The sequence below is a fragment of the Arvicanthis niloticus genome, chromosome 20, assembly GCF_011762505.2.
Source record: "Arvicanthis niloticus isolate mArvNil1 chromosome 20, mArvNil1.pat.X, whole genome shotgun sequence".
Lineage (NCBI taxonomy): Eukaryota > Metazoa > Chordata > Mammalia > Rodentia > Muridae > Arvicanthis > Arvicanthis niloticus.
Window position 1 is genome coordinate 24,334,767 of NC_047677.1, and position 12,334 is coordinate 24,347,100.

The 12,334-nt window shown below is 43.2% G+C and overlaps 1 pseudogene; it reads left to right on the plus strand.

Annotated features, from left to right (window-relative positions):
• The first annotated feature begins 3,829 nt into the window (after positions 1-3,829).
• LOC117724738 (zinc finger CCCH domain-containing protein 11A pseudogene) lies at positions 3,830-5,503 on the plus strand (annotated as a pseudogene).
• The last annotated feature ends 6,831 nt before the right edge of the window (positions 5,504-12,334 follow it).

Consider the following 12,334-nt stretch of genomic DNA (forward strand, 5'->3'; position numbering starts at 1 on the left):
GCAGACCTGAGCAGCTTGGGGCAGTGTGGGCCCTAACATTTTAGCCCCCAAGGCTTTTGGCAGTGTGGGTTCTAACATTGACAGAACAGTCTGAGACATTTTGGCCCCCAAAGGTAGGGCAGTGCAGTTCTCAACAAGGTACCATGAGGTTCTAAGAAGAAGGTATATGTTTTTGTTTTAAGATAAAATGTTCTATAGATATCTGTTAAATCCATTTGATTCATAACCTCTCTTAGTTTCACTGTGTCCCTGTTTAGTTTCTGTTTTCATGATTTGTTCATTGCTGAGAGCTGGGTGTTCAAGTCTAAGACTGCTGTTGACTATGGGGACTTTGGAAGTTGAACTAAATATATTTGTTATTATACTATGACTAGGTATGGCCCCCATAGTCTCCTGTGTTTGAACAAGCCAATTGGAGCCAGGGAATGGAATGTGACCTATATGCTTGGGCCAGGGAGTGGCACTATTAGGAGGTGTGGCCTTGTTGGGATGGGTGTGTCATTGTGGGTGTGGCCTTGTTGGAGGAAGTGCGTCATTGTGGATGTGGGATTTATACCCTGATCCAGGCTCCCTGGAAGCCAGTCTTCTCCTGTTTGCCTTCGGAACAAGACATAGAACTCTCAGGTCCTCCTACACCATAATCCCACCTTGGTGACAATAGACTGAACCTCTGAACTGGTAAGTCAGCCTCATTTAAATGTTCTCTTTATAAGAGATGCCTTGGGCATTGTGTCTGTTTACAACAGTAAGACAGTAAAAAAACCAAGATGGAAGTTGGTACCAGGGACTGGGGTATTGTTGTGATAGGCCTGACCACGCTTTTGTTTGCAGGAATGTGCATTTTGGGACTTTGGATTTGGAAATCAGTGGAATGCTTTATGTGGGAGTGGGGGGAGGCTTAATGGGCCATTCTAGTAGAAATATGGAGGACCTTGTTGCTGAGAGTGATTTGAACTATGCAGACATGACCTAAGAGGTTTGAGTGCAGAAGAATTTCAGTATGTGTCCTAGAGACTGTTTCTGTTTACCTAGGTACTTTGGTAAAAGTGTGGCTCCTTGTTGCTCTTGTCTGAAGAGTCTACCTGAGGCTAAGGTAAAGAGATTTAATTGATTGTATTGATGAAGGAAGTCTCAAAAAAGCCCAGCAGAGACTTTTTCTCTGGTTAATCCTCATGAAGAGCATTTTGAACAAGCATAGAAAGCTTAGAAAGTAAAAATATGAAATATGTGATTGGTGTATTAAAGGAGCACTAGGAAGTGAAATGGAGCTGAATCCTGAGGGACAAGTGGTGTTAGATTAAATCAAGGGATTGCTGACCTTGGGGCAAGATCCCACCCAGTTAAGCTTAGATCCAGGCATGGTAGTGGAAGGATTTAATCCAAGGAGAGTGAATCAAGCAGCTCTCTGAGTTCAAGGCCAACAGAGGAAGTTCCAAGTAGAGATAATCTTAGTGCAGGAGTGATGGACCACACCTCTAATCCCAGCGCTCAGGAGACAGGCATGCGGATCTCTGAGTTCCAAGTCAGTCTTCAGAGCAAGATCCAGGACATCCAAGCTTAAGCAGTGAAGGAGTTGGAAAACAGAAAGCTGGTGATAATGGGAAATAACAAGGGGGCCATGTTTTAGCTCCAGCAAGCAGCAGAACTCGTTGCCCAGGGAAAACATTCGTCTGGAGTAGTAGAAGCTAATTGGGGTCAGGGAATGTAATAGGACAGTTTGTCTATGCTTGGCCCAGGGAATGTCACTATTAGACGTTGTGGTCTTATTGGAGTAGATGTGTCTCTATGGGTGTGGCCTTGTTGGAGGAAATGCATCATTGTGGATATGACTTATAGTCTTCCTGCCTGAGAAGGGGTATAGATTGATGATTGTGGGGATCTGACAGAAGGCAGCTATCATCCTTGCAGCCATCTTGAGCCATGTACCCTGACAAGAGGCTTGTTTACAATAGTGTACAACCGCTGAGCACACTCTGATAACATCTTGGTTTAGATACCCAGGCTCTTCCCTTGGGTGTGTGAGACTTAAAGGTGTGATTTAGAGACAAGACCTAAGGGTGTGACTTAAGGGTGTGACTTACAGGCGGGTGTTCCTTTCATGGAATAGTAGTACTAGATTTGCCCTTAGGGTTCATGCCTCAAGTCTCAGGTCTCAGCCTCTACCAGTGTCTGCTATGGGTTTTATCTCGTGGCATGGGCCTTATCCAATAAAAAAGTAAATCGGTTGATTACTCCCATAGACACCTGTGTCCCTAGTGCACCACTATGGCTTACAGGCAGGTTGCTATTGCCATTCCAGGATCTGTAGCTGGGTGTGAATATTGATGACTTTTCTCTTATGCTGTCAAGTAGAGTACCTTCCAATGCTATAAACTCTAGCCAGCAGGACTGAAACATCCTCTAGTTTGGCACCAGCTCAACTTTTTCATGTTGTGGTGGGTACCCAATTGCATTGCACTACCAGTAGCCTGTAGTGTTTGAAGGATCTATGAGAACCCCTTTGACTAGTGAGTCCACAAAATGTAACCCACTCCTGGTCCTGGGTGGGGGGTTTACTTGGTAATGTGTGATGTCTAGTTGGGCCATTCTCCCCCACCACCCTCCCCATGATATGGTAAATTCATCAAAATTCCTTTTATATGTGTGTATTTTAGGGAGTTTCTGTAGTAGTGGGTTTCCATATGGCTTTCAGAAGGCTTTCAGTGTTAGCTTTGCTTCTCCACAGTCCCCCCTTCACGCTGCCCTCCCATCTTCTTCTCCATTTCATACTACTATTAGAGTTTCCTCTTTATCCTTTACGCCACTGAATTTTTTTTCCCATCCTTGGGAATCCTCTCCTCCCTCCTGGTCCTTTGTTAGCTATCTAACCTCTGTGGTTATTCTAAATGAGATGCACATTCCTAAGGTTCAAAGGCTAACATCCCCATAAAAGAGAAGACATGTAACATGTATCCATCGGGGCCTGGGTTTGGGTCCCTCTGGATGATTGTTTCTAGCTCCATCCATTTACCTACAAGTTCCATTCTCTTTAACAGCCAAAAACTATTCCATCATGTAAACGTGCCACATTTTTCATTATCCACCATCAGCTGATGGACAGCTAGTCTGTCTCTAACTTCTGAATATTATGAATAGAACAGCACTGAGCACTGAGAAAGTGTCCCTGTAGTAAGACGTAGAGTCCTTTGGGTAGATGTCCAAGAGTGGTCTAGCTAGATCTTGGGGCAGATCAATTTTCAGCTTTTTGAGATCCCTCACACTGATTTCCAGAGTGTCAATCCCATTCTGCAGTGTCACCAGCAATGACTCCTCTTTCTCTGTATCCTCGCCAGCCCGTGCTGTCATTTGTGTTGTTGATCTTGGCCATTCTGACTGGGGTAAGATGAACTCTCAAAGTAGAGATTTAATTAATTAATTTGCATTTTCTCTCATCATTTAGGATGTCGAACACTTTTTAAAAAGTGTCTTCAGACCCTAGAAGTCTTGGGTTTCTGCTTGTTCGGCTGATGTGAGGACGGTGGGCGACTGCAGCTAAGGAAAGAGAAAGACTTGTCGGAGACATTGTCATTGGTTTGGTTAAGTTCCTATTCTCTGATTTAGGGATAGTCCCTGCCCCCAAATACTGGAAAATTGACTACTATTAAGTGTGAGTAAACGGTGTAATAGCTTGGAACTGAGTGAAGACACAGGCGTCCCTGTTGAGAGCAACCAGCTAACAATTTCTGTGGTTGACTTGTCATTGGAAGAGTAAGTCCACTTGGAGAGACTTGGAGCTGGTCTTCACCTGGAGGAAGCAGTGTCTTGTTCCAGGAAGCCACTTTTGGCCAGTATGCCTAGTCAGGGAGAAGATTGTTATTTCTATTTCTATTCGACATGCACCAAAGGTGACAGCTGCCCATTCCGTCACTGTGAAGCTGCACTAGGACATGAAAATGTCTGCACCCTCTGGCAAGAAGGCCGCTGTTTCCGACGGGTGTGCAGATTTCGCCACATGGACATTGACAAAAAACGAAGTGAAATTCCTTGCTATTGGGAAAATCAGCCAACGGGGTGTCAGAAACTAAATTGTGCTTTCCACCACACCAGAAGTCGTTATGTTGATGGCGTGTTCCTACCTCCAAGCAAAACTGCGTTACCCACTGTGCCCGAGTCACAAGAAGTAAAGGCTAGCCAGCTCACGGGTCACTGGAACAAGTTCTTTGTTCAACCTAACTCCTCTCTTCAGCTTCGGAGTGAAATGAAAGTAGAGAGTTCACGAAAAGTTTTCATCCCCAAACATCCGACTGTTATAATCAATATTGCAGATGATGATGACGATGACGATGATGATGATGATGATGAGTTTTCTGAGGAGGTCGAGGAAAGCAAAACACCTGCCCTGCAATCAACTCCTGACATCCATCATGGATTACCAGTGGCTTCTGCCCACAAACCCAGATTCAGTTTAAAGCAAGGCGAATGTTTGAATTTTGGAATAAAAACTCTTGAGGAAATTAAATTAGAGAAGATGAAGGAAAAATCCAAGAAGGAAGGTGGCTCCTCGGGAGTTTCCAGTGTTTTGCATCAGCCTCAGTCCAATCTAGGCCCGAAGAAGAATATTCAGACACTGGTGAGGACTGTGAATCTATCAAGCAAACAGGAAGAGCCCTTGGTTAGACTGAGTCTTACTGAGAGACTGGGGAAACGAAAACTTTCAGTGGGTGGTGACAGTGATCTCCCATTAAAGCGAAGCCTTGCACAGAGGCTGGGAGAAAGAGTGGAAGCACCGGAAACTGACATGGATAAAGCACCAAAGAAAATGCGAGTTCATAACGTCGGTGAGATTCACGTGAAGGCTTTCGAAGAGATTCTTCTCGACAGAGCCAATCAGAAACGTGGAGAACTGCAGACGAAACTGAAGGCAGAAGAACCTGCAGGAGCTGATGATTCTCCATCAGGAACAGGAAGTTCTTCTTCAGTGCGGATCAAAACCTTCTCTGAGGTCCTGGCTGAAAAGAAACATCAGCAGCAGGAAATGGAAAGACAGAAATCCAAAAAGGATACCGGTTGCCTTGAGCTAAGAGAAGATACTGAAGTGAAAAAGACAGCGAGTCTGCCTACTGCTGCTGTTGGCCAAGGGCAACCAGAGGAGCCTGCGGGAAGAGCCAGGTCGACGAAGGAGGTGCTTGTCTCAGTTCCCGAATTGGCTCCCAAACGCAAGGCTGTGGAGGTGCACTGTGCCCCCATCGCAGCGGTGAAGCCCTTCAGCTTCAGCAGTGCCCTGCAGGAAAGCCCCACCAAGAAAGCAGCTGTGGCTGTCGTCCCACTCCCCTCGGAGGGTACATCTGTCACCACGTCTGAGACTTACACAACGAAACACAGTTCTGTGCTGTTTTCAGCCCAAGCTTCTTCAGAACCCTTGCTCCCAGAAGGATCTGGCCCTTCCTCATCCCAGATGGCAACAAAACCACACTGTCTGAGCTCTTCTGCGACCGGAAAGCCTCCACTCTTCTGTGGAAGATGATCTTGAGAAACTAACATGGGAAATTTCAGGGGGCGAACTTGAAGCTGAGATGGACTTGGATCCTGGGAAAGATGAAGATGACCTTCTGCTTGAGCTCTCAGAGATGACTGACAGTTTAAGCTGAAGGGGATAGTGAAGACACTTTCAAAAGTATACCTCGAAAGTACCTGTGTGTGTCCTGGATTCCCTGGGGCTGCCAGTATGGATTTACAGACTAGCATCCCACTGGGCTGTACTGGCATAGGGATGGCAAGATGCTCTGGGAGGTATTGGATACCTCCAGTTACTTCATTTCTGGATTGAGTTCTCACTTTTTAATGTTAGACTTCTTCATATAACCTCAAAGTCTAGACTTATGAAGGAACAAGTCTGATGAGGATAATAGTCTTGACATGAGACACTGTACAGAATTGGAAGAAGGAAAGAGAAGACTGGTTCATTGTGATACTTTCTGTAGACGACTACTTTGTTTCTCAAAGGGAAATCCTGGATCTCCTGTCATGTTGGCTCCTAAGGACCTGCTGTTGTAAGCCGCTCATCAAGAGCTGAAGTTTATGTAGCCTTGTCAGGAATATGGAAAAAGAAGAAAGCATCGGGACTGCCAGTTCAGTCTGGGAAGATCTGGGTGATCCCGCACATGCAAAAATGACTTGAAGCTTCTGGATAGACACTTGTACCAATTCATCTTCCGGTGACTGGATGTTGTATGATAGAGCCCTTCTCCAAAGCAGAGGTGGCAGGTTCTGGTTTCACCATACATTTTATAAACACATTTCCTTTTATAAACTGGCCTATTGATTGCATATAACCTCTTTTGTATATAACTTTTGCTTCAAATAAACACATCTATTCATATTTAATGCCCTGTATTAGTCAATGATTTGTGTTTAACATTATTTGAACCATTTGCCATTCATGAAAGAGAAATACTTCATTCATAGTGTTTTAAATAAAACTGATAAAAGAAAAAACTGTCTTTGCTCATCCGTGTTTCATTTTTTTAGTATTCTCCAATTGGTTGGGTTTTTTTTTGGATATTTTATTTACAATTCAGATGTCATCCCCTTTCCAACTTTCCCCACCCTCCCCACCCAGGAACCCACTATCCTAGCCTCCCTCCTCCTGCTTCACTGAGGATGTGCCCCGACCTTCCCCCACACTCCTACCTCCCCACCCTGGAATTCTCCCACATGTGGCATCCAGCCTTCATGGGACCAAGGATCTCCTCTCCCACAGGGCCATCCTCCCTTACCTAGTCAGCTGGAGCCATGGGTCTCTCCCTAAGTGCTCCCAGGCTGGTAGTTTAGACCCTGTGAGCTCTGGTTGGTTGGTATTGTTGCTCTCCTCATGTGGCTGCAAACCCTTTCAGCTCCTTCAGTGTTCACTCTAACTCCTCCATTGGGAACCCCATGATAGGTTCAATGGTTAGCTGTGAGCATCTGCCTCTGTATATGTCAGACTCTGGCAGACCTCTAAGCCAGATATAATCAGGCTCCTGTCAGCATGTACTTCCCGACATCCACATCAGCAGCTACCATTGGTGACTGCCCATGTGATGGATACCTAGGTGGAATGGTCCCCAGACGGCCCCTCCTTCAGTTTCTGTCTCATTCTTTGTCTCCATATTTGCTCCCGAGAGTATTTTGTTACTCCTTCTAAGGACTGCAAGCACCCTTGGTCTTCCTTCTTCATGAGCTGCATGTGGTCTGTGAGTTGAATCATGGGCACTTCAAGCTTCTGGGCTAATATCCAATAATCAGTGAGTGAATACCATGTGTGTTTTTTGTGATGGGTTACCTCACTCAGGATGAACATAGTGGAGCATATGTCCTCGTTATATGTTAGAGCATCTTCTGAGTATATGCCCAGAAGTGGTATAGCTGGGTCCTTAGGTAATGCTATGTCCAGTTTTCTGAGGAACCACCAGACTGCTTTCCAGAGTGGTTGTACCATCTTGCACTCTCACCAACAACGTCTGATATAATTCTGCACTAAAACCATCTGGTCCCGGGCTTTTTTTTTGTGGGGAGACTTTTAATGACTGCTGCTATTTCTTTAGGTTTTATGGGACTTTTTAGATGGTTTATTTGCTCCTGATATAACTTTGGAACCTGGTATCTGTCTAGAAAATTGTCCATTTCATCTAGATTTCTCAGTTTTGTTTAGTATAGGCCTTTGTAGTTGCATCTGATGATCTTTTGAATTTCCTTGGTTTCTCCCTTTTCAGTTATGATTTTATTAATTTGGATACTGTCTCTGTGCCCTCTGGTTAATCTGGCTAAAGTTTTATCTATCTTGTTGATTTTCTCAAAGAACCAGCTCCTGGTTTTGTTGACTCTTTGTATAGCTCTTTCTGTTTCTACTTGGTTGATTTCAGCCCTGAGTTTGATTATTTCCTGCTGTCTACTCCTCTTGGGTGTATTTGCTTCTTTTTGTTCTAAGGCTTTCAGGTGTGCTGTCAAGTTGTTAATGTATGCTCTCTCCAGTTTCTTTTTGTAGGCACTTAGAGCTATGAGTTTTTTTCTTAGCATTACTTTCATGTATCCCATAACTTTTGGTATGATGTGTTCCCATTTTCATTAAATCCTAAAAAGTCTTTCTTTATTTCTTCCTTGACCAAGTCATCATTGAGTAGAGCATTGTTCAGTTTCCACGTGCATGTTGGTTTTCCATTGGTTTTGTCATTATTACAAACCAGCCTTAGTCTGTGGTGATCTGATAGGATGGAAGGGATTATATCAATCTTTTTGTATCTGTTGAGGACTGTTTTGTGACCAACTATATGGTCTATTTTGGGGAAGATACCATGGGGTACTGAGAAAAATGAATATTCTTTTGTTTTAGGATGAAATGTTCTATAGATTGGTTCTATAGGACCAATTTGGTTCAGAACTTCTGTTAATTTCAATATGTCTCTGTTTAGTTTCTGTTTCCATGACCTGTTCATTGTTGAGAGTTGGGTGTTGAAATGCTCCACTATTATTGTGTGAGGTGCAATGTGTGTTTTAAGCTTTAGTAAAGTTTCTTTTATATATGTGGGAGCCCTTGCATTTGGAGCATAGATGTTCAGAATTGAGAGTTCATCTTGGTAGATTTTTCCTTTGATGAGTATAAAGTGTCCTTCCCTATCTTTTTTGATTACTTTTGGCTGAAAGTTGATTTTATTTGATATTAGAATGGCTACTCCAGCTTGTTTCTTGGAACCATTTGCTTGGAAAATTGTTTTCCATTTTTTTACTCCGAGGTAGTGTCTGTCTTTGTCACTGAGGTGCGTTTCCTGTATGCAGCAAAATTCTGGGTCCTCTTTGTGTATCCAGTCTTTTTATTGGAGAATTGAGTCCATTGATGTTAAGAGATATTAAGAAAAAATTATTGTGGCTTCCTGTTATTTTTGTTATTAGAGGTGAGTTATGTTTGTGTAGCTATCTTCTTTTGGGGTTGTTGGAAGATTACTTCCTTGCTTTTTCTAGGTTGTAGTTTTCTTCCTTGTGTTGGTGTTTTACATCAATTATTCTTTAAAGTGCTAGGTTTGTGGGAAGATATTGTGCAAATTTGGTTTTGTCATGAAATATCTTGGTTTTTCCATCCATAGTGATTGACAGTTTTGCTGGGTATAGTAGTCTGGGCTGGCATTCGTGTTCTCTTAGGGTCTGTATGATATCAGTCCAGCATCTTCTGGCTTTTATAGTCTCTGGTGAGAAGTCTGGTGTAATTCTTATAGGTCTGTCTTTATATATTACTTGGCCTTTTTTCCTTACTGCTTTTAGTATATTTTCTTTGTTTTGAGCATTTGATGTTTTGATTATGATGTGACGGGAGGTATTTCTTTTCTCGTCTAGCTTGTTTGGCGTTCTGTAGGCTTCTTGTATGTTTATGGGCATGCCATTCTTTAGGTTAGTGACGTTTTCCTCTATAATTTTGTTGAAGGTATTTACTGGCCCTTTAAGTTGGGAATCTTCACTCTCATCTATACCTATTATCCTTAGGTTTGGTCTTCTCATTGTGTCCTTGATTTCCTGGATGTCTTGGGTTAGGAGCTTTTTGCATTTTGCATTTTCTTTGACAGTTGTGTCAATGTTTTTCATGATATCTTCTGCACATGAGATTCTCTCTTCTATCTCTTGTATTCTGTTGGTGATGTTTGCATCTATGACTCCTGATCTCTTTCCTAGGTTTTCTATCTCCAGGGTAGTCTCCCTTTGAGATTTCTTTATTGTTTCTATTTCCATTTTTAGATTATGGATGGTTTTGTTTAATTCCTTCACCTGTTTGGTTGTGTTTTCTTGCAATTATTTAAAGGATTTTTGTGTTTCCTCTTTAAGGGCTTCTACCTGTTTACCTGCGTTCTCCTGTACTTCTCTAAGGGAGTGAGTTACTTATGTCCTTCTTAAAATCCTCTATCATCATCATGAAAAGTGATTTTAATTCTGAATCCTGCTTTTCTGTTGTGATGGGGTGTCCAGGGCTTGCTATGGTGGGAGAACTGGGTTCTGATGATGCCAAGTAATTTTGGTTTCTGTTGCTTATATTCTTGTGCTTGCCTTTCTCTGGGAAGCCATGGCAAGGCCTTACTCTTGGCAAACACTCACCCTTGGCTCTCCTATCTACTATTCTTCTTTCTGCTTATCTTCCATGATTCACTTGTCAGTTCTCAGAACTTCAAACAAGGCCTCATAGCAACCCACCTTAGTAACCCTTCCTCCTGATCTTTAGATTTAGCCAACATCCTGCTAGATAGATGTTTTTAGAACCCCTGGTAACGTAAAGGCTTTGTGAGAACAACAGGTATAACTTAGTTAGACCCCAGAGCTGCAGCTAGCTTTCTTCACCTGCAAAGCCCTCTTTCCTTTACTACTCCTCCCCATTTCCTGTTTTCAGAGTATATAACCTGTGTGAACAATAAAATCTTTGCCAGCTTGATCAGACTTCTTGACTTGCTGTGCCTCCTTATTTTCTCGAACATCTCAGTCCTCCCCACAGGGTCTAGGTGTCCCACTTGATTGTCCAGCTGGCCTGGACACCTTTCGCTATCTGGTTAATTCTAGTGTTACCTGCACTCACTGTGTCTGACTGGAATCTGTCTTTCCAGTTATCTTGCTTGTGTCAGAACTCCTCAGAGTCCAGATGTCTCTGTGATCCCGTGATCCTAACCTCCTGGGTGGAAGAACTCCTGGGACTCAGGCTGCCTCTGGGATCCTGAAATCCTGCTGCTCTGAGTGCAGTGGTTCCTCAAGGATGGTTCAGGATATGGTGTCTTCATAGGAGCAGACCAGCTAGGTGTTCACTGGTCTGAATGGAGTGTGACTCCTCTAGAATGGCTCAGGGTATGGTGTCTGCTGCTCTGTGTACAGTGGCTCCTCTAGGATGACTCAGGGTATGGTGTCTCCACAGGAGCAGACCAGCTAGGTGTCTGCCCCAGTCAAAAGGACCAGGCTCAGGGCAGAAGAGAAGTGATATTCCGAAGGGGCGGGGTTTGGGTGGCTGATGGGTCCTGAGCAACTCAGGCTCCCAGTTGTAACTCTGGGGCATAGGGTAGTGGGAAAGGGTTCTTACCCTCTGATCTGAGTGCCATGATTCCTCTAGGATGGCTCAGGATATGGTGTCTCCACAGGAGCAGACCAGCTAGGTGTCTGCCCCAGCCAAAATGTCTCCGTTTATTTTTATACTCACTTTTAGTCAGTTTATTTTCTTGATGTTTATTTTTTCTTTCTTTCCTTTTTTTCCATCTTATTATATCCTAGATACTAACTCTGTGTAAGATGTGTAATAAAGATTTCCCCCCTGTTCTTCAGGCTCTCACTTTGTTCAAATGGCATCAAACTTTTAAGCTCCATGAAGTTCTGTTTATTAATTGTCCTTAATGGATACATCATTGGGGTCCTTGAACTCACTTCTCTTTTTGTAAAATTTTCACCTTAAAATGTAAACAGAGTCTTCTACAAAATCCAGGGATCAAATGTGTTTTGCTGGCATCAGACAAAGCACCATGGAAATTTTTTAAAGAATTAAAAAGTTTGTTCTATTTAAAAAGTATATTTTAAAACAGATTATTTGAGCCAAACTAAACTAAATTTTCTTTTCACAGAACTACCTTCTGGGGTGTTAGACTTCCATATGGTTGAGATTGTTAGAGGAACATATCTAAGAACCAAGGTGGTAGGAATGGAGGCAGGAGTGGTGGGCCAGAAGCACTGTGCTCTACCACTCCTGTGCATGTGGAGTCATTTATGCTTTACAGAAGACTCAGAAAATATTCCCTTGTCCACAGAAATCCCAAATCTATGAGGAATAGCCTATGAGTTGGATAATATGATCAATATTCCATAGGATGCAGGCAGGCAGGAGTCTTAGGGCTCAAACAATACCAGAATATATTGAGACTCATATAATAGTAACATTTAGAGCTTGTGGCATGTAGGTTTGGGGAGGCCTGGCTTATCATTAAGCTAGATCCAAAGTATATAATAGAAGCAACAAATCCTTTTGGGCCAGCTTCTAACCCAGTCAAGGCTGGGAGATGTTCTGTTCTTTTGGACTCTGTCAAATGCTCTCTGAGGCTTCTTCCTTTGGAGCTTGGGTCAGTCAGTGGGTTGAGTTTTTATTTAAGTGGCCCACCTCTTGATTAATGTTTGCTTTCACACTGCAAACCTCTGGCTGTTTCTATGTCCTGGGGAGTTGATCAGATTTTTTGATTGTGTTTCTGGTAGGATAGGCTCTTGGGTTCCTGACCCTAGTCACCACTGGCTTTGCTCCTGTGCTAAGAGCATCCCTGTGACACGTGGGAGTCAGCCTGCCTTCAGGTTGTTCAACCTGTGCAGATATGTCACATGC